This window comes from Dermacentor andersoni, unplaced genomic scaffold (assembly GCF_023375885.2).
Source record: "Dermacentor andersoni unplaced genomic scaffold, qqDerAnde1_hic_scaffold ctg00000039.1, whole genome shotgun sequence".
In the NCBI taxonomy this organism is placed as follows: Eukaryota; Metazoa; Arthropoda; class Arachnida; order Ixodida; family Ixodidae; genus Dermacentor; species Dermacentor andersoni.
In genome coordinates, this window is record NW_027314752.1 from 33,493,241 (window position 1) to 33,512,663 (window position 19,423).

Below are 19,423 nucleotides of genomic sequence, written 5' to 3' on the forward strand. Positions count from 1 at the left end.
ACCTAGCCAGGACTCCTCGTCACCACTTAGCCTCTCTACCAGCGGACAGACCACGCACATCTTTCAGCCAAACGATAACCGCATATGATGAATCATTGCCAGTTTGTTTTACTCTGGCTGCGAGACCTTTGATTCCTCCCTTGTGCCTCGCTCAGCCAAAAATGAACCTCACAATACCTGGCATCGCGAAAAAAGTTCAGAGCAGCATCAGAGCTCGACCCCACCCACTTTGGTGGTATCTAACAGAAAACTCGAGCTGTGTTGAGCGTGCGCAAGCATGTCGCAGTTTGAACGAAATCGCAAGCTTAAGAAAATTCAAGAACATTCAGCCCTGCTAAAGTAGACGACCAGCGGAGCTGTCACCATCGTGGTAAGAAATGTTCGCTATTACCGATGTTTCCCCTTAAAACCACAATCGGTCACAGACGCGAAAACTGAAAGCGAACGTTTTGTCCACGAAGTCTCTGCGGAATCGCACATCCGTACCCCTGTATTAGCCTTCTGAGCGTGGTACCTCCGTCATGCGCCGGATTAATCTCTTCGCAATCTGGGGGGATTTCCGCTCGGAGCCGCCGCTTACGGGCAGCCTCCTCGGTACGCTCCTCACTGGTTCGTGCCACCTGACGCTTCCGCTCACGTCTGCGGTGCCGCAGTTGGGCCTTGTGAGCAGCTCGTTCTTTAGCAGTACACATTACACGCGGCCTCCCTATACCAGCGCATGCAACGTATAGGCATATTAACTGCCTATTCCGTTCGTTTCGTAGGGCAGAAATGCAGCAGATGGCTTCTTCGGAACCACCTGTCACACCAAATGATCAATGTGCGCTACGGCCATTAGCGCTCCCTCGGCGCAGCAAATCCTAGCAGCTAGCTTAATCAGGAGCTTGGGTAGCTGTGAAAACCGCATTACGTGCATGCTTCGCGAAATCTCAAACGTTACCAATCACCATCAAATCGCTCTCGAAGCACAGTTTGTAGCACGCCGCACAAATAAATCAGAAACGCTCGTCCAGAAAGTCCCTCTGAAATTTCGCACACTCACCCATGTGCTCGTCCAATTTACTGGCATGATACCTGCGTCATTTCGCCACATTCGCCGCTTCGTGGCACCAGTCTTTCTGCCAAGCCCACCGCTTAGAGAATCTAGGTGGCGGGCAGGATCCTCGCTGCTACTCACGACCCGTTTCCTGGCTTTCCTCTTGCTCCGCCAAGTGTCAGAACACGCCTTACCGGTTTGCTCCGCTCCTCATTGAGGGCGGCGTTATCTAGTATTGGGAGATTTCTTAGCTTTCCACTTCGTACGCCAATCGTCAGCACTTGCCTTACTGATTCGCTTTGCCTCCTCATGGAGGATGCGGGAGTTCTGAGGCACGGACATAGAAAAATGTATGGGAGGGTAGACATAAAGAGCTCCGCTGTTAAAAATGAATTAGGTGTTTTATTTGCCATAACCACCATCTGATTATGAGGCATGCCGTAGTGGGCCGGGACTCAGGAAAAACTTTACCCTCCTGGGGTTCCTTAACGTGCGCGGCACACCACCGTGTCGGCATTTCAGCCACAACGAAACGCAGCCGGCGTTTAATCCCGCCATCACGCGGCTTCCAGCGCAACGCCGAACCCGCTAAGCAACCACGGCGGGTACATGGCAAGTTTGAAACATACACGAGGTATAGAAAGCCCACCCTTATGAGCGCGCAATGTCATTCGCCAGGCATGTATGCACAGCTGTGAAGACGTCAGAATCAACACAACCTAAGTATGCCTTCGCATACTTGTAGAGCTGGGCAGGTAGGTTCCGACCTCGTTTTTATGGAAGGAGAAAATTAGAAACGCAATTGTAAATAAAGAATTTTTTTCTCTTCTGGCTTTATGCAACAAGGGCTTAAGTAATCGTACATTTTCGTACATTGCTAAATTGTATAAAATAAATTCTGCGTGTTAAAGGCACCATTTCATTATGAGGCACGTAGTAATCAGGGACTCCGGATGAATTTTCACCACACGGGGTTCTTCAATGAACATGAAATGCACGGTACACGGATATTTTTACATTTCGCCCAATCGTAATGTGACCATCGTGGCGGGTATTTGATCCTGTGCTCCTGGGCTTATAGCGCAACGCCATAGCCACTACGCCAACACTGTGGGCGATACTTTGCTTAAAATATGACACGGTGGCGTCGTAGTGAATGCTACGTTTTAGTGGTACTATGCATCAGATGGAATAATGCGCACATTTATGGTTCTTAAATATTTACGTGATAATAATGCTTGCGTACATTCTTTTGACCAGGAGCCACCATCAAAGAAGCTCTCATTATCTACTCCAATACAGCAACTGCAGAAATGCAAATGCACCTACATGAACATCACGTTTGTTCTTCGAGGTCTTGAAGATAACCCACGGTAAGCTAAAGTATCACCTCAGCAAAAATGAAAGAATGCAAAGCAGCTAAAGTATAACCTCACCAAAATTAAACAATGCAAAGCAGTAAATACCAAAGGAGTCTAACTGTGATGTTTTTGTTTGACTTATAGGGATTTCGAAACATTGGTAGTATTTGTAAGAGAAATATAGAACGGCCACACTGTGCATCTCACTCGCATATGCTTTGCTCCAAGTTTCTCCAACAATTTCGCTTAGTACATTTGAAGAGTAGGTGCTTTTAACAATCTCGTTTTTCGCCACAGTAGCCGACCAGGTTAAATGGATTGTTGGTTCATTTTTAGGGGGTATACATTACTTTGTCACTTGCGTAAACCGCAGGGATAAAAAAACAAGAGCAGTTGCAGTTTCAACCGAAAAGCGAACCATCGATTGTCATAGAAAATTGGTGAATATGCATTCGAAGGAAAGTTGGTTATATTATCGGCTGCATCGGCTTACTAACTAAATTAAGCAACAAGTTGACATGCATGCACAAGCAAACATGAATACATCGCACTCGATGACCGCGCACACTCGCTGTCAAAACGATTGATTAAGAAAGCGTGGCAACAGCAGCGATCGAATCGACCTTCGTACTGCCTCTCGCTTCAGCGCGATCTAAGCAGCAAGAACATAGCGCCTACAAACCTATCAGCACTCAGGGCACTCTGTCCCCATCGCAGATCGCTTTCTAGATAGGGCCCGTGCGGCTGCCACCGGAGTAGAACGCCCCCTTCTCTCTCCTTTCCCCCTAGTACTTGCGGGCGACGGAAGACGGCGCGCTTGCTCCCCGCTTTTACCGCCTTTCTCTCTAGCACGCGGGAGATTGAGCGACCACAGTCTGCTCACCCTCGCACGATTTGACTCGCCCGCACAGAAAACGGCGCACGGCGACGATGTTATCGTCTTTGGACTTTATATGGAACATCACGGCGACGCCGATGGCCGCGGTGCTACGAAGCAGGAATGCACCTGGAGTATTCATTCAATTGCTATCGCAATGAAAAGGCATTGGTGCATTGCGCAGCGCTTTTCCTTATTTCACGTAACGTCACACTACCATCGAAGCCTGTAATATCCCCAACTTCGAATCAGAGCCTGATATCAGCACTTTAACAATGCAGATGAGGATCAAACTATGAGTGGGAAACGTTTAGTAACCGCAGCGCCTGCTTAAGAGGCTATTATAAGTTGTGCACTATTAAAGTTTGTTTAACAGCCAAGTAAACGTAGTTCCCACAGCAGGAAGAGAAATGTTCCAACGATACCATAATTTAATCTCCCGAGAAGGTCAACAACACACTATGAGATGTCTCACCGCTTATTATAGGAAAGCTGAAGGTGTTTTTTTTAAATCGCCATGAAACCAGGTGCTAATCGCGTAACCTCGGAGTTCACCGGACAAAATTTGTGCGCATATAGCAATCAAAGCTGATATCCGACATAAAGATGTGGCGAACTTCTCTTCTTCTCGCGCTTCGCTGGTTTTGGACATGACCTAATAGTGGGGTACGGCTTAAGAGATGAGAAAGAGCAGTTAGAAACAAGGTAACAGTTCATAGTCGACCGCTGGGGTCACGCCCCTTACAGTTGATGCCGGAATTACTGGCGCTGTAGCCATAGTGCTGGCCGTTGTAAATTTGCTTGACGCTGCTGCGCCTGTGGTCAGGGTCACTCTAACGGTGATTGTGTGGCCCAATATGAGAAGTGTTGCCTTTGTGGTGGAGCGCATACTGCAGTGTATTCAAACTGCCCACCTTGAGTGCAACAAACGCAGGTGTTGGAAATAGTCGACAAGAGGAGGTGTTCTAGGAGAGAAGGTAATGTCACTCTTAAGGAGAGGGCTCACGGGTACGCTGGCGTAACAGCACGTCAGACTTCTCTCGCAGACGCAGCTATTGTGCAGGCAATTGACGCTGCAGTTGAAAAAGCAACCGCAAACGTAATGGAGCGCTTAGTAGTCAGCACATCAGACTGCAAAGCTCGAGTGGTCAGCACGCGGATCGCTAACCTCCTACAACTAACATCTGCAGTGCCACTCAATAGAGAACTGAAAAATAAAAATGCCGCTGGCGCGTTCTCCTCGGAAAACAGCAACGAGACATCCGAGTCTTCGTCGAATCCTGGCCAGCAGCATGCACTGGACTTCCAAGTCTCCGTAGATGCTTAACTCGACGTGCGGTCTCAGCAACGGAGCCGGTCCCCGCTGAACTGAGCATCGTCGATGTCCTCTCACAAAAAGTTCAGAAAGCCGCCCACCAAAATGTTCTCAAGGAGAACCCTTGGAGAAGGTAGTCGCTACTGAAATATTATCCTCGAAATAGGATCCTTTAGGGTATTGCCATGGAACGGTCGATATTTGCTGCTTGAACAGATTTACATTGTCTTAACGTCGATTAAACTCTAATGTAATATTATTCCAAGAAACGCCGCTCACCCAAGACAGAAATTTTCGTTTCGAAAATTTTTGTTCGTTCCGATTAGATCGACCTTCGAGAGAGGGTGGATTACTCACACTGATATCATCCAAAATTTGTCATAAGGCAAAGGCAGCCTTGCACCTCCTGTCGCCCGAGTTTGAAATTGTATGGTTAAGTATAAGACTTTCGGCCTGTAGAACACCTTTTTTTATTGCCAGTGCCCATTAGCCAAGGCCAGTGCCATAAACTGGCGCTCTTTCGCCACACCTGGCCCTTGCGTGATTAAACATCAAACATCAATCATCAATGCCATAATTACTACTTGTGGAAAGGAAATTTTGCTAGCGGATAATTTAACGACCATCATGTTAGATGGGGCTTAAAAACAGACTAGAGTGGCACTCGGTTGTGGGAATTGTCCCAGGGCAACAATCTTAGTTGTGCAAATTCAGGATGAACTACTTTTGCCAGAGGTCGGGCTACTTCTGTCCGAATGTTGATAATGCCGCAAATAGAGACCCCATACCAGTCATTTTTAAAATTATACTTCCAGTAACCTGCTTAGCTTTTGAAAATTTCTTGCGGTCCTAATTCGCTTCTCTCACTGCTACTAGTCTGAAATCGAAAACATTTAGCATTTATTTTGTTTTAAGGGATTCTGAGGAAAAATCTGCATTTGTGGTACAATCAGCCGCATCGAATTCTTCTTGGTTGAATGATGATTGTTTCAGTGAGTACAGGCGAAGAAAGGCAGTTTGAAGAAAGCGTTGCATAGTCAAAGCCCTCAAAACAAGCGAAACATTCCACAAAACAGACACATTGGCTAGCATATAAACACGCAGAAATTCCATATATTAAAGCCCTAAGGTCAGCCAAATTTTCATTCCTTAATTGTACACTTCCACATATATTGAAGACTAATCCAAAGCGCTTCTGGGAAGCCATACGAGGAAACAACCATGAAACTGGAATATCATTGCTAACAACTTCTGGGGACCCAGTACCTGACCTATTGTGTTCTACTATGCTTAACAATACTTTCACTCAGTCATTCTCATCCCCTCAGACCCCTGATCCGATGCCCGAGATGAAATCAACTAACTACCATTTCATGGATCCCATTGTTTTCGACTCAACTGGTATCAAAGCCCTAGTACAAAACTTAAAACCTAAAGCATCATGTGGGGTAGATGAAATTAACACTATATTCTTACAAAAGACAGCGGAATACTGTTCAATCCTACTAGAATGCATTTACTCACAATCTTACAACTCTGGCACCTTACCGTATGATTGGAAAATTGGCAAAGTAATCCCCATTCACAAAACTGGACCAACCCATGATCCACAGAACTATAGACCTATTCCACTTACATCTGTACCATGCAAAGTTATGGAGCATATAATATACACGCATCTGGTTAATTTTCTTGAAAATAGCAACTTCTTCACAGTTATGCAGCATAAATTCCGTAAAAACTTCTCCTGTGACACTCAGATTATCCTTTTCAGTAATGCCCTACATGCCAATTTAGATTCTGGTTTTTTAACAGACTGTATATTTCTCGACTTCTCTAAAACGTTTGACAAAGTGAACCATGCATTGCTTCTTCATAAATTAGGCGTTCTAAACATAGACCCCTCCGTAATTAATTGGATTCGCACGTTTCTGACATCATATGTTCAATTAATGACGCTAACTCACCCTTAGCCCAAGTTGACTCCGGCGTCCCGCAAGGGTCTGTGCTCGGTCCTTTATTATTCCTCATTTATATTAATGACTTGCCCACTCACGTTTGCTTGAACATTTGTCTATTTGCGGATGACTGCGTCTTGTATCGTAAAATAACTAATTATTCAGATATTCTACTAATTCAGGAGGATCTCAATAACATAAATGAGTGGTGTCGTACGTGGCGCATGGAATTAAACATTAGAAAGTGTAAGACTATGAGGATTTCTCGTACTAACGTCATCTGCCCTACCTATACGCTAAATAACATCCCACTAGAATGTGTAACGTTATATCCATACTTGGGGGTTCACATTGCCAGCAATCTATCCTGGAAAACACACATTGATCACATAACATCTAAGGCCACTCGTACACTGGGATACTTTCGTCGAAAATTTTCTCAAGCACCATCATCACAAACTCTTATTGTACACAACTTACATTCCTCCACAACTAGAGTACGCATCATCAGTATGGGACCCTGGTCATGACACCCTCATACAGTCTCTAGACACAATACAGAATCGATCAGCCCGTTTAATTCTCACCAACTACCAAAGAACTGCGGGTGTCACTAACATGAAAGCTCTCCTTCACCTCCCGCTGTCATCAAACCGTAGAAAACTATATCGCATATGTCTTTTCTATAAAATCTACTACCACAACACATATTTACGTTCTATCATTTTTACAACCACCACCATACATTTCATCTCGCATAGACCACCGTCAAAAGGTAAACATTCCGCACTGCAACACCGTCGGCTTTTCATATTCATTTCTTCCCCAAACGAGCAAAGATTGGAATAACTTACCCGCATTACTTACAAGCATAATTGACACAAATAACTTTAAAAGCACACTTCAAAGCTTCATGTTATAAAATATTGTTGCGTTTGCTTGTTCTGTATAATAACTGGTTTTATGCCATTATTTTACATTATGGCTTGTATTTTTATATCGTATGTTCTTTCCTTTCTTTATTTTGTTACGCCATGTATTTTTACATGGCGTAAAAAGTTTCTATTTACCATTCTTATTTTGTATACGATGTTTTTTGCCATGTTGTTTGCCTTCCTTCCTTATTTTGTGATTTGCCTATGTATTGACTTTGCACCTCCCCTCTGCAATGTACAACCGTACCTTGAGGGTATGATAAATAAATAAATAAATAAATAAATAAATAAATAAATAAATAAATAAATTCTATGTTGATACTTTTAGACGCACTGTGTTGAAGGCAAAGGATGAGTATGAAATTACGCACTTCGAATTTCTTTCTATATCAAATACTAAACGCGCACTGTATAGCTCTCTGCGCGCCAACAATGTGATTTCGCGGTTGATAAATGCTGACTCCGCGGTTTTGTCTCACGAAGAAATAAATGACTCATTGGAGGTAATTGCTAGAGGGTGAGAACGTCGCTTTTCTTCCCAACTCCCATTAGCTGCACTGATATCACCAACTGAGAAAGATTTCACGGAAATCTCGAAGTATGAATTGCCAGCGCTCGTATTCACAAAAACTCGTTACGCTAACAGTGTTCATGCCAGCCGGTAGTGGTGTAGGACCTATAATTAACGAAGGCAATCAACCAATAAAACATTATTTACGAGCGAAAAGCTTTGTGAAATTGGCCGCGGATGTTTTACTAAGCTTTCCATGAGCGGCTCCTGGCACCGATGGAATCACTTCGTCCATGGTAAATATTTCGTATAAATAATCAGAAGATTATTTTTAAGACATTATCAGTTATTCCGTCAGAAGGGCATGACTTACATCGGAATGAAAAATTATCAAGGCTTAAAAATCCTGGTGACGCATATGTGCTAGGCAATATTAGGCCCATAGCGTTAACTACAAATTTCGTAATGTGGTTAGAAAGAGTTATACATATCCGTATGATAAATTTTCTTTATGAGTGATCAATCCTGAGTCCGAAATAAATTGGTTTCAGATCACACTGCTCTACATGGCAGGTTTAAATTGACCTTGAACGCCTGTATGGAATTGGCACGGCGCCAAAGGGAGTATGCAACACTACTCACTCTAGATATCTGAAAAGCATTTCATATTGCTGAGCATGTGATATTGCCCAATACAGCATTTTTTCCGCCCCCGTGAGTCAAACAACTTGCCTACAGCACCATTTGGGCAGGCAATAATCCGCAAAGAACTCGCCAATGTTCGAGTTTATTCTCTGTGTGCCGTTGCCGCTTCACAGGTCTCATGCTCCAAGTCCATCGACTGGTCCGCAGTATCTTGCATGCGAACGAAATCGAGCCGAGGGCGAACTGCAGACGATCGGCCAATCTGTTTTACCTGCCGGCGTATCACTCACGTTGCTCACCGTTCTAAGAATTGTACTGTCTCCTCCCCTCTGCAACCACCATTCACCAGTAATTATCGCCCCGAACAGAGCGAGCGTCACTACGAGCCTCCATTGGCGCCGCAATAGCCAAATATTGGCGCTCGTGCTCCTTGGAACAGTCCCTAGCCGTCATTCCAACGTCATTAGACCCGTTCGTCAACCAGCTCATCGACCATCGTTCCTATCGCCGCAGGCTCATCGTCCATCGCTCCCGATGCAACCCCAACCTCCATCTCCAGAAAACTAGGCGATGCAGCTCCGGGAGGTGAAGCTGCACCGACGACTCGAGCGCAAAACACTCTGATCACTTTGCCGGCCAAGCAGAACTTGATGGACCCTTCAGTCGATGGCGTCAGTGTCGCAGCCCTCATTGACACTGGCGCGCGCATATCCATGATGAGTGCCGAATTGCGCCGACGCCTGAACCGAGTTCTTACACCCGCTGCGTCACGCACCCTCCGGGTCGCCGACGGAGCAACGCCTACGATGCATGGCATGTGCACCGCACGCATTGGCATAGCGGGGCGCCTAACGACTGTTTCATTTGCGTTTTGGAACAATGACCTCACGACGTTATACTCGGCTTAGACTGTTTATCGTCCCCTTCAGCCCTCTTTGATTGCGCGTCTAGTGTCACTCAGCGTGAACGGCCCCACGGCTGCTATAGTCCACCAGTCACAAAACCAGGCTTATGCTTTCCCGAAGATATCTGTCTGTCGCCTCAAGCCACTACGTACGCCACTCTACTGTCGTTCCCATATGTTCCTGACGGCGTCTATTTACTTTGTCCCATCGCTGACATGCTGCTTGAAAGAAATTTGGCCGCTCCTAATTCCGGACTCATTATTACAAGCAATAAGACTTCGCTCCCTCTCATTAATTTTAACTGCTCCTCTCAAATCCTTCCCAGAGGCATGTCATTGGGTGACATATTGCCTGTGAACAATTTAGAGATATCGGCTCTTGGCGCCAACATTCCAGCGCCCTCTACAGGAACCTCCGATTCACCCACTCTCACAGACGAACTTAGCAATATGATTGCACCTGATCTTCTTCCGGCCCAGGCTGCTGACCGCCACAATCTCTTGGAAATTGCCGCGACAATTTTTATCTTGACGGCCGCTATTTAGCTCCGACGTAGGTGGCCACACATCGTATTTAGACCGGAGACGCCAATCCAATACGCCGCCGGTCGTAGCGTGTTTCACATGCCGAACGAAAAGCGATACAAGGAGAAGTCGATAGGATGTTGAATAGAGGCGTGATCGAGCCACCTTGCCCTCTGTGGGCGTCCCCTGTTGTCCTTGTCAAGAAGAAGGACGACAATTGGCGCTTTTGTGTGGATTACAGACACCTCAACAAAATCACACGCAAGGATGTGTACCCCTTGCCGCGTATTGAAGACGCCTTGGACTGCTTGCATGGAGTTAAGCACTTTTCATCAATAGAACCCCGATAAGACTATTGCCAAATCTCGGTAAATGGCACTGACCATGAGAAAACTGCCTTCGTAACACCTGACGGCCTCCACCAATTCAAGGTTATGTTGTTCGGCCTTAGCAATGCCCCGGCAACCTTCGAAAGAATGATGGACGCCTTACTTCGCGGCTATAAATAGTCTACACGCCTGTGTTATCTAGACTATGTCTTAGTCCTTTCACAAACTTCCACGAATTATCTAACGCGTCTATTGCCTATTCTTGCTGTTAACTGAAGCGCTGACTTACAGCTGAACTCATCCAAGTGCAATTTTGGCCGTCGTCAAATTACCGTTCTTGACCATGTCGTCAGTACTGCTGGCGTTCTGCCCGACCCTGACGAGATTTGCGCTGTCCAGTACTTTTCTGTTCCGTCTTTTGCCGCAGATGTAAGGATATTTGTTGGGCTATGCTCGTATCTTTTTTTTCGTTTTGTCAAGAATTTCGCCGAAGCCATTCGCTCACTAACCGACTTACGAAGGACGTTGCTTTCACATGGGGCCTTGCTCAAACCAAATCCTTCTCCCCCTTCGTACGCTTCCTCACGGCTCCCCCATTGTTGGCTCATTATGATTTATCTGGAGCGACTGAACTTCACATGGATGCCAGTGGCCATGGAATTGTAGCTGTACTTGTTCAATGGCAGCATAACGCAGAGCGCGTAATTTTATACGGCAGCCGGCTCCTGTCACCCCCTGAGAGGAGAGAGAGAGAGAGAAAGGAAGGACAGCAAAGGCAGGGAGGTCAACCAGAAGAGCACCCAGTTTGCTGCCCTACACTGGGGGTGGGGGAATTTTTCAGTTACCGAACGGGAATGCCTCCATTAGCTTGGGCAGTTGCCAAATTCCGCCCCTGCTTGTACGGCCGCACGTTTTCAGTCGCACATAGAAGTCAGGCCGTTTGCACAAGAAGGTCGACTGCCTCTTCCTTCATCCTGTCGACCGGCCTGAATACTATGCGAAAGACAATGAATCTTGCGGACTGACCATATTTGATCTGCACAATATCCGCGCTCAACAATGGCGTGATGACTGCTTACGTGTTGTCATCGATAGTCTCAATGCTGGACATTTGGGGCCTGCACTGTGCATGTTGGTGCTCTGCGACGACGTTCTCAACCATCGTAGCTTACGTCCTGAAGGACCACAGTTTTTACTCGTTGTACCACGCCATCTCCGGACATCAGTTGTTGAGCAGTTGCATGACGCCCTTAGGTCAGGCCACCTCGGCGTTTCGCGTACTTACGACCGCGTATGGTGCCGTTTCTACTGGCCAAGCCTATACCGCTCTGTGCATAGCTACCCTACGGCCTGTGCGCTCTGTCAGCGCTGCAAAGATCCTGCTGTGCTGCCCACTGGACGCCTTCACCCGATCGATGTATCCACAGAGCCATTTTTCGCCGTTGGTCTCAATTTTCTCGCCGCTTCTCCAACGTGGAAACCTGGCAATAGATGGGTCGCTGCCGCGACTGATTACGCGACACTGTGCGCAATCACTTGAGCTTTGCGCACAAGGTGTGAAAGTGAGGTGGCCGATTTCCCTTTACATGACATCATCCTCCATCCCGGCGCACCCCGGAAGCCCTTCTATGATCGCGGCCGCATTTTCTCGTCCCTAGTAGTCGATCTACTTCGCTCCTGCTCTACCGAGCACAAGCTTTTCATCGCCTGCCACCCGCAGACAAGCGGACTGACGGAGCGGCTTAATCACACGTTGACAGAACTGCTGTCTATGTATGCTTCTAACGGCCGCAGTGGTTGGGACAGCACGCTAGGCTTCGTGACCTTCGCCTATAATTCGTCCTGTGAAGGGACCACGGGCTTTTCACCCTTTTACCTTCCGTTCGCCTGCCACCCTCTGCTCTTTGACACACTGATTCCCTCCTCGACGAACACTCACACTGAATATGCTCAAGACGTCTTCGCCCGGGCTCGCGCGGCATGCCAGATTGCTGGCTGCTGGCTCACAGTGTCTCAGGCTCCACAGATCCGGTACGGCCGCCAGCATCGGGGCGTTCAAATTTCTCCTGACTCCATTGTCCTCCATTGTCCTACTATGGACACCATGTCGCCACGTCGGCTTGTCTGAAAAGCTGTTGCCGAGCTACGCAGGGCGCTACACGATATTGCATCAGCTTGGCGATGTGAATTACGAGATCGCTCCACTCTACTCGCGTGTACCCACGGTTGTTGTAAACGTGTCCCGGATGAAGCCTTACTTTGCCGCGAGTTCACTCCCCTTATATTTAGCGCCGAGATGACGCCTTTACAGGCCGGGGTTATGTTATGGAGCAACCAAGAGTGGCACCAGCCAGTAGACGATTTGACATGCAGAGATGTAATCTGTCTCGACAGCTATCTTCTTAACGCATTGTTTTCTCTCTTGTAAATATTGCAAATACATCTTTATTTGTGACTTCTGCAACGTATCGATAAAATTGCGAAGTTATAAAAGCAGCCAGTTTTCAGGTATCTTACCGAATGACTTTTCAAATTAAAGAAACAGAGCGTCCATGGATGTGTTAGTATCTATGTAAGAACTAATGTTAACGAAAAGGGCAAGTTGTGTATCAGATGAAAGCTACGCTGAGTGGGACGAAAAAATTAGGTAAGAGCTTTATGATTTGTCCATATCGAATGTGTTCAGTAGAGTTGGAACAGACACTTATAAGAAAGATAGGTCAATAGTTTTTGGTGAAAACAAATTTATCTGTTTTCATAATTTGAATAACCTTGCTCACGTTCCGGTCACATGGAGCGATGCCAGTAGACAGCGATTGCCGGCAGTTACGTGAAAGAACGGCATTGGTAACATGCTTGATCCTTTTTTAATATTTTAGTGTTGAGGCTACCTATGCGAGTTGGCGACATTACCTTTAGTGTGTCGATTCAACCGGTGGTGCCAACAGACGTTTATAGGCAACTGATTGGTACCGTCTAGGGCGAATCATTATCATGTTCCTCGGTAAGCACAGAGCAGCAGAGTTAACTACATGCGCAGCGTCCTGTTCTAGGATGGGTCGATTATACTCGTCACAGAGTAAGAACCTTGTGGAAGCGTTTGGGTTGACAATTTTCCAAAATTGCTTAGGGTTAGTACTGGCATGCCGGGTGACGCTGAAGTAGAGAAGTGGCATTTGGCTTTTGTAGCAAGCGAATAAAACAGTTTTCGCTGTCATGGTAGTTATACCAAGCATGTGGTGTATTCGACAATTTCGCACACCGAAAATGTCGTTCGCATTTGATTTTTCAGACGATTTAGTGTTAGCTTAAACCAAAGGCATTGCGATCGCTTTGTTACCGCGTAACAGGAGCGTAAGTTTGGATGAAGTTATGCCTTTGGTTTTTAAAGAGGCGCCCTTTAGATTTTAACAGGGAATTTTGAATAGTCAAGACGGAATCAGTCTTGAAAAACCCAAGTTATTCGTTATTATAGGGGCGTAGTTGTCGTTATTGTAAAGAGTAAATTTCTTTGGCCTTTTTTATTTTCGTAAGTGAAAAATTAATGTTTTATTTATTAAAATGTCAATGCTTAACCGTGTCAGATATGAGACCGATAAGGCACTCTGTAATATAGGCGTTAGTAAGAGGCTGAGGATACTTAAAGAACGATCCGTATGACAACCCGAATGTTAGACAGGCGAAATCAGTTTCCTTCTCCTATGAGGGTATGGTTAATAGACAGTCGAACTAAGCTATTCCAGAATGGTTAAAGTGTACGAGGAGCACAATTGGAGCGTCGGGATGCGAGCTGGAGATCTAATTTGAAGTAACGTGAAATCCAGTGAGAAATGATGAGTCAGCCTCTAGGGAGCGGTAGCCCGCAAGAACAACAGCAAGGGGTCAAGCGCATTACACGATAGAGCTAGTCGTTGCAATGCCGGAGGAATCTTTATGATTCTGTATTGTAATTTGGGGTGAGCTCCTCCAAACCAATGGACATCTCCCTTTCGTAAACAGCGTGACAACATGGGCACTGCGCGAAGAGCAGTTCTAGACACGTAGAAAAAGGCGGTGGGCAAAACTCTTCGCTCCCGCCATGGCTACCATGTTATCTGCTGTGATGGACTCGCCCGAGTAAATGAGCATGCTGCCGGAAGCTGCCTGTCAGTGGTACGCCGAAAAGCTTCTCGGCCTGCGTGGAACAGTGCCATGGTCCTTTTTTCATAGATTGCTGGAAAAACAAACAAAAGTGTTGGGTGAACGTGCGATTTGGTGACCTGTGTTTACCGCGTGAACACGCCTGGATCATAATCTGCCTTATGTAACGGCGCGAAACATAAGGAAGTGATGACGATAGAGACCGAGTGAAAAGAGCTGCCAGCTAGCCCAGGGGACAACCATAATCTACTGTAGCAGTGAAATTGTAGCACTCGCTTAAGCTGATGATGGATCAAACTCCGTGGACGAGTGTCACATAGCTTAGTGCAACCCTATCACGCCGCACAGAAGGCAAAGCAGATAGGCTGTTGGTGGCACAATTTGTGGCGGTTAAGCCCCGTCATGATCATCCAGAGAATTGGGTCCCTCGTTTGAACCCAGATTAACAATGAACGGACATGTGCCGATATTTGGTAGAGCTCACCTAACATTGAGGGCGAAGATGATCGACATTTACTATCGCCATCAGGAAGCTCGAACTCAAATGAAAAAAAAAAACCGGTAGGAGGAAAATATTGTTATGAAATATCTGTGTAGCAGCGCTCTATCTATATATGGCTAAACCTCCTATTTGGATACAACAATCAAACCCCGGGCCTCAGTCCCCAGCAGCTGCGAAAGAAGTTAGCAGGGACAACATGGCCACAATTAGTACAAGACCGGGGTAGTTGGAGAAGTATGGGAGAGGCCTTTGCCCTGCAGCGGGCGTAACCAGGCTGCTGCTGCTGCTGCTGTTGCTGCTGAGGATGATGATGAAGCCGCGATCTAAAGTGCTCGTGTGACAAGAACAACAACCAATCCTGCTGTAGGTTTAAATATCTTTGCGGTACCGTAGCAAACCGTTTTTCTAGTGCTAGATGCTAATCTACCAGAATGCGTCAAGCAGAGAGCTGCCTAGAGGCTATGGACTGTTTTTAACACGTAAAAGCCACCGCATATGTCCGACGGCTTCAGCTAGAGCGCTGCTCTTAGGCGCCCGTTACTACGGCGAGCGTCGGTGGCGTAAGCTAGCGAACGAGCGCAGTGAAAGATGAAAGAGCGAACGCGGAGCGTTAGATAAAGAACACGAGCTGCGAACGGCGGAGATCAGTAAGAGCGGCCGCTTCAGTGACGTGCACGCGGGAAACTGATCTCATGCGGACCCTTCCGAACGCTCGTTTCGTACTATCAACCGTTCGCGTCCAGGAGGTTTAAAAGGGAGTGCTGGAGCGCAGGTCTGGCCTCGGAAACTCTGCCGTTTCCGTGACAGAGGTAATTGGCGCCATCCATCAGGAAAGCGAGAAATCAACCTCGCTTCTATTGCACGGCCTTTTAGATAGGTGCGCGCTGCGTACACCGAAGCAGCAGGCTTTGCCCTTTCGCCCTTCCTCTGAACTCCTCTCCCCTTGCCCTCCCAGGTAACTCCCTCACTTTCCACTGTCCTCGCGCGCGCCCGCCGTCCCGGCGCCAGTTTGCCCGCTGCATGAAATTTTATGTTTCGTTATCTACTGTAGGCTCCAGAGGTGGCGTAGAGGTAGAGCATCCACCTCGCGTGCAAAAGGACAGTGGTTCGAATCTGCGTGCCGCGCAATTTTCCACCGGATTAAAAAAAATCCGCGTGTTCATAAAAATGCAGAAACAGGCCTGGAGTGCGGCCAGATCCCGGTGACCAAAACCGGTAACGCACTCCCTCACCAGAGCAGGATTGGCCACCCTGATGCACTACTTGGCCACAACATTCCATATGAACACAACAATCAAACCACGGCCCCTCAGTCCCCAGCAGCTGCGAAGCAACTGATCATGGCGGTAGTCAGACCTGCAACACAGCAGAGGGTGCTAAGAATCCCTGGATCCGGACAGGCCGCCATTGGAATATGAACCTGGCAACGTTTAACGCTAGAACGTTATCTAGTGAGGCGAGTCTAGCAGTGCTATTGGAGGAATTAGAGGGCAGTAAATGGGATATAATAGGGCTCAGTGAAGTTAGGAGGCCAAAAGAAGCATATACAGTTTTAAAAGCGGACACGTCCTGTGCTACCGAGGCTTAGCGTAGAGACGAGAGCTAGGAGTCGGATTCCTGATTAATAGGAATATAGCTGGTAACATACCGGAATTGTATAGCATTAACAGGAGGGTGTCAGGTCTTGCTGTGAAACTCAATAAGAGGTAAAAAGGAAGGTCGTACAGGTCTACGCCCCTACGTAAAGTCATGATGACGAGGAAGTCGAAAGCTTCTATGAAGACGTGGAATCGGCGATGGGTAAGGTCAAAACGAAATACACTGTACTGATGGGCGACTTCAATGCCAAGGTAGGCAAGAAGCAGGCTAGAGACTGTGGGGATGCGCGACTCTCGCGGGTCCCCTGATGTTTTTCCCGCATGGCGCGCCTCCTGTAATCCGGCTTCGCCGCGTGCCCTCGCGGTCGGAGTGGTTGAGGCGCAGTACGAGAGAGGGCGCGAGTGTTGCGCTGCTAACGCCGCCTACAGGCGGGGTTACTTGGGCGCCGAGAGACAAGGCGCTTGCTCTTTCCCGGCGAATCGGCGAACAGCTTGGACGTCCCGCGCGCTCGTCAACCCATGCTTCTGCGAGACCGTCTCGCGTGGCCGCCTTGGAACGCGCCACCGTTCGCGCGACAGTACGCGCGAACGACCAGGCGTTGGGATCCAGCATTGAGCGAACATATTTGCTCGCTATCCGGTCTCGGTGAGTCGGACTTCTAGATTTGTCGTGCGCGCATCGGCATGTTTTGTGTATAGCAACTCGGCTAGCAGGCATTGATCTATGAAAGGTGCAAAAAATGCCCTTGTGATTGTTTGCCCTACTGTGTTGTCGTTCCTTTATCCCAAGAGTACGGGAGGAGAACCCCACATCTGGCGCCAAACATGGGGCCAACCCCACAATACAAGGCAGTGGGGGAATATGGCAGAGGCACTAGGAATAGCAGGGGAGAGTTGTTAGTAGACTTTGCAGAACAAAATAAGATACGGATAATGAATACCTTCTTTCGCAAGCGGGATAGCGAAAGTGGACATGGAGGAGCCCGAATGACGAGACTAGAAATGAAATAGACCTTATACTCTGCGCTAACCCTGGCATCATACAAGATGTGGACATGCTCGACAAGGTGCGCTGCAGTGACCATAGGATGGTGAACTCGAATTAGCCTAGACTTCAGGAGGGAGTGGAAGAAACTGGTACAAAAGAAGCCGATCAATGAGTTAGCGGTAAGAGGGAAAATAGGGGAACTCCGGATCAAGCTACAGAACAGGTACTCGGTTTTAACACAGGAAGAGGACCTTAGTGTTGATGCAATGAACGACAATCTTATGGTCATCAGTAAGGAGTCTGCAATAAAAGTTGGTGGCAACTCTGTTAGACAGGATACCAGTAAGCTATCACAGGAGACGAAAGATCTGATCAAGAAAAGCCAAGATATGAAAGCCTCTAACCCTACAGCTAGAATAGAACTGGCAGAACTTTCGAAGCTAATCAACAAGCGTAAGACAGCTGACATAAGGAAGTATATTATGGATAGAATTGAACATGCTCTCAGGAACGGAGGAAGCCTAAAAGCAGTGATGAAGAAACTAGGAATTGGCAAGAATCAGATGTATGCGTTAAGAGACAAACCCGGCTATATCATTACTAATATAGATGAGATAGTTCAAGTGGCTGAGGAGTTCTATAGAGATTTATACAGCACCAGTGGCGCCCACGACGGTAATGGAAGAGAGAATAATCTAGAGGAATTCGAAATCCCACAGGTAACGCCAGAAGAAGTAAAGAAAGCCTTGGCAGCTATGCCAAAGGGAAAGGCAGCTAGGGAGGATCAGGTAACAGCAGATTTGTTGAAGCATGGTGGGCCGATTGTTCTAGAGCAACTGGCCACCCTGTCTACGCAATGCCTCATGACCTTGAGCGTACCGGAATCTTGAAAGAACGCTAACGTAATCCTAATCCAAAAGAAAGGGGACGCCAAAGACTGGAAAAATTATAGACCGACCAGCTTACTTTCCGTTGCCTACAAAGTATTTACTAAGGTAATTGCAAATAGGAACACCTTAGACTTCCGTCAACCAAAGGACCAGGCAGGATTCCGTAAAGGCTACTCAACAATAGACCATATTCACACTACCAATCACGTGATAGAGAAATATGCGAAACATAACGAACCCTTATATATAGCTTTCATTGATTACGAGAAAGCGTTTGATTCAGTCGAAACCTCAGCAGTCATGGAGGCATTGCGGAATAAGAATGAATAAATAGAATTTATTGATAGAAAAGACAGATAGGTCAACCTGAGCTAGTGCGCTCTAGTCTGGTACTCTGCACTGGGGAAGAGGGAAGGGGAGTGAAAGTATTGGGATGGATGATGATGATAAGAGAAGTGGTGAGTGTTTATGTACATGAGACAGTTGTCTCGCTAGAGCCGCTCGTCGAGCTTGGTGTCCTGCAGAAACTTCAACATTACTTTTGTTGCGCGCATTGAAATTGCAGTGTCAGGCCATGGGCCGAGGATAGCTTCCTCCGACAGTAGTTGTCTGCCAACGCTGGCTAGGAAACTGTCTAACGTTCTTCGCTTCGTGTTGTACGTGTTGCAGTGTTTCGGGCATCTGGCAGTGTTCACAATCAGGGCTGTTCGATTGGCCGATGAGGTGTGCGTAGCGACGGGTGAAAGCAACGCCGAGCCGAATCCTGTGTAGCAATGATGCCTTGCTCCGTGTAAGCTTCGGGGGCAAACAGAATTTACCGTCTGGGTCAATCATATGTAGATGTCTGTGAATGTTGTCATTGGGAGCTCTGTAAACCTTTGTAAGGTCCTGCATGAGTGCCTTGATCAT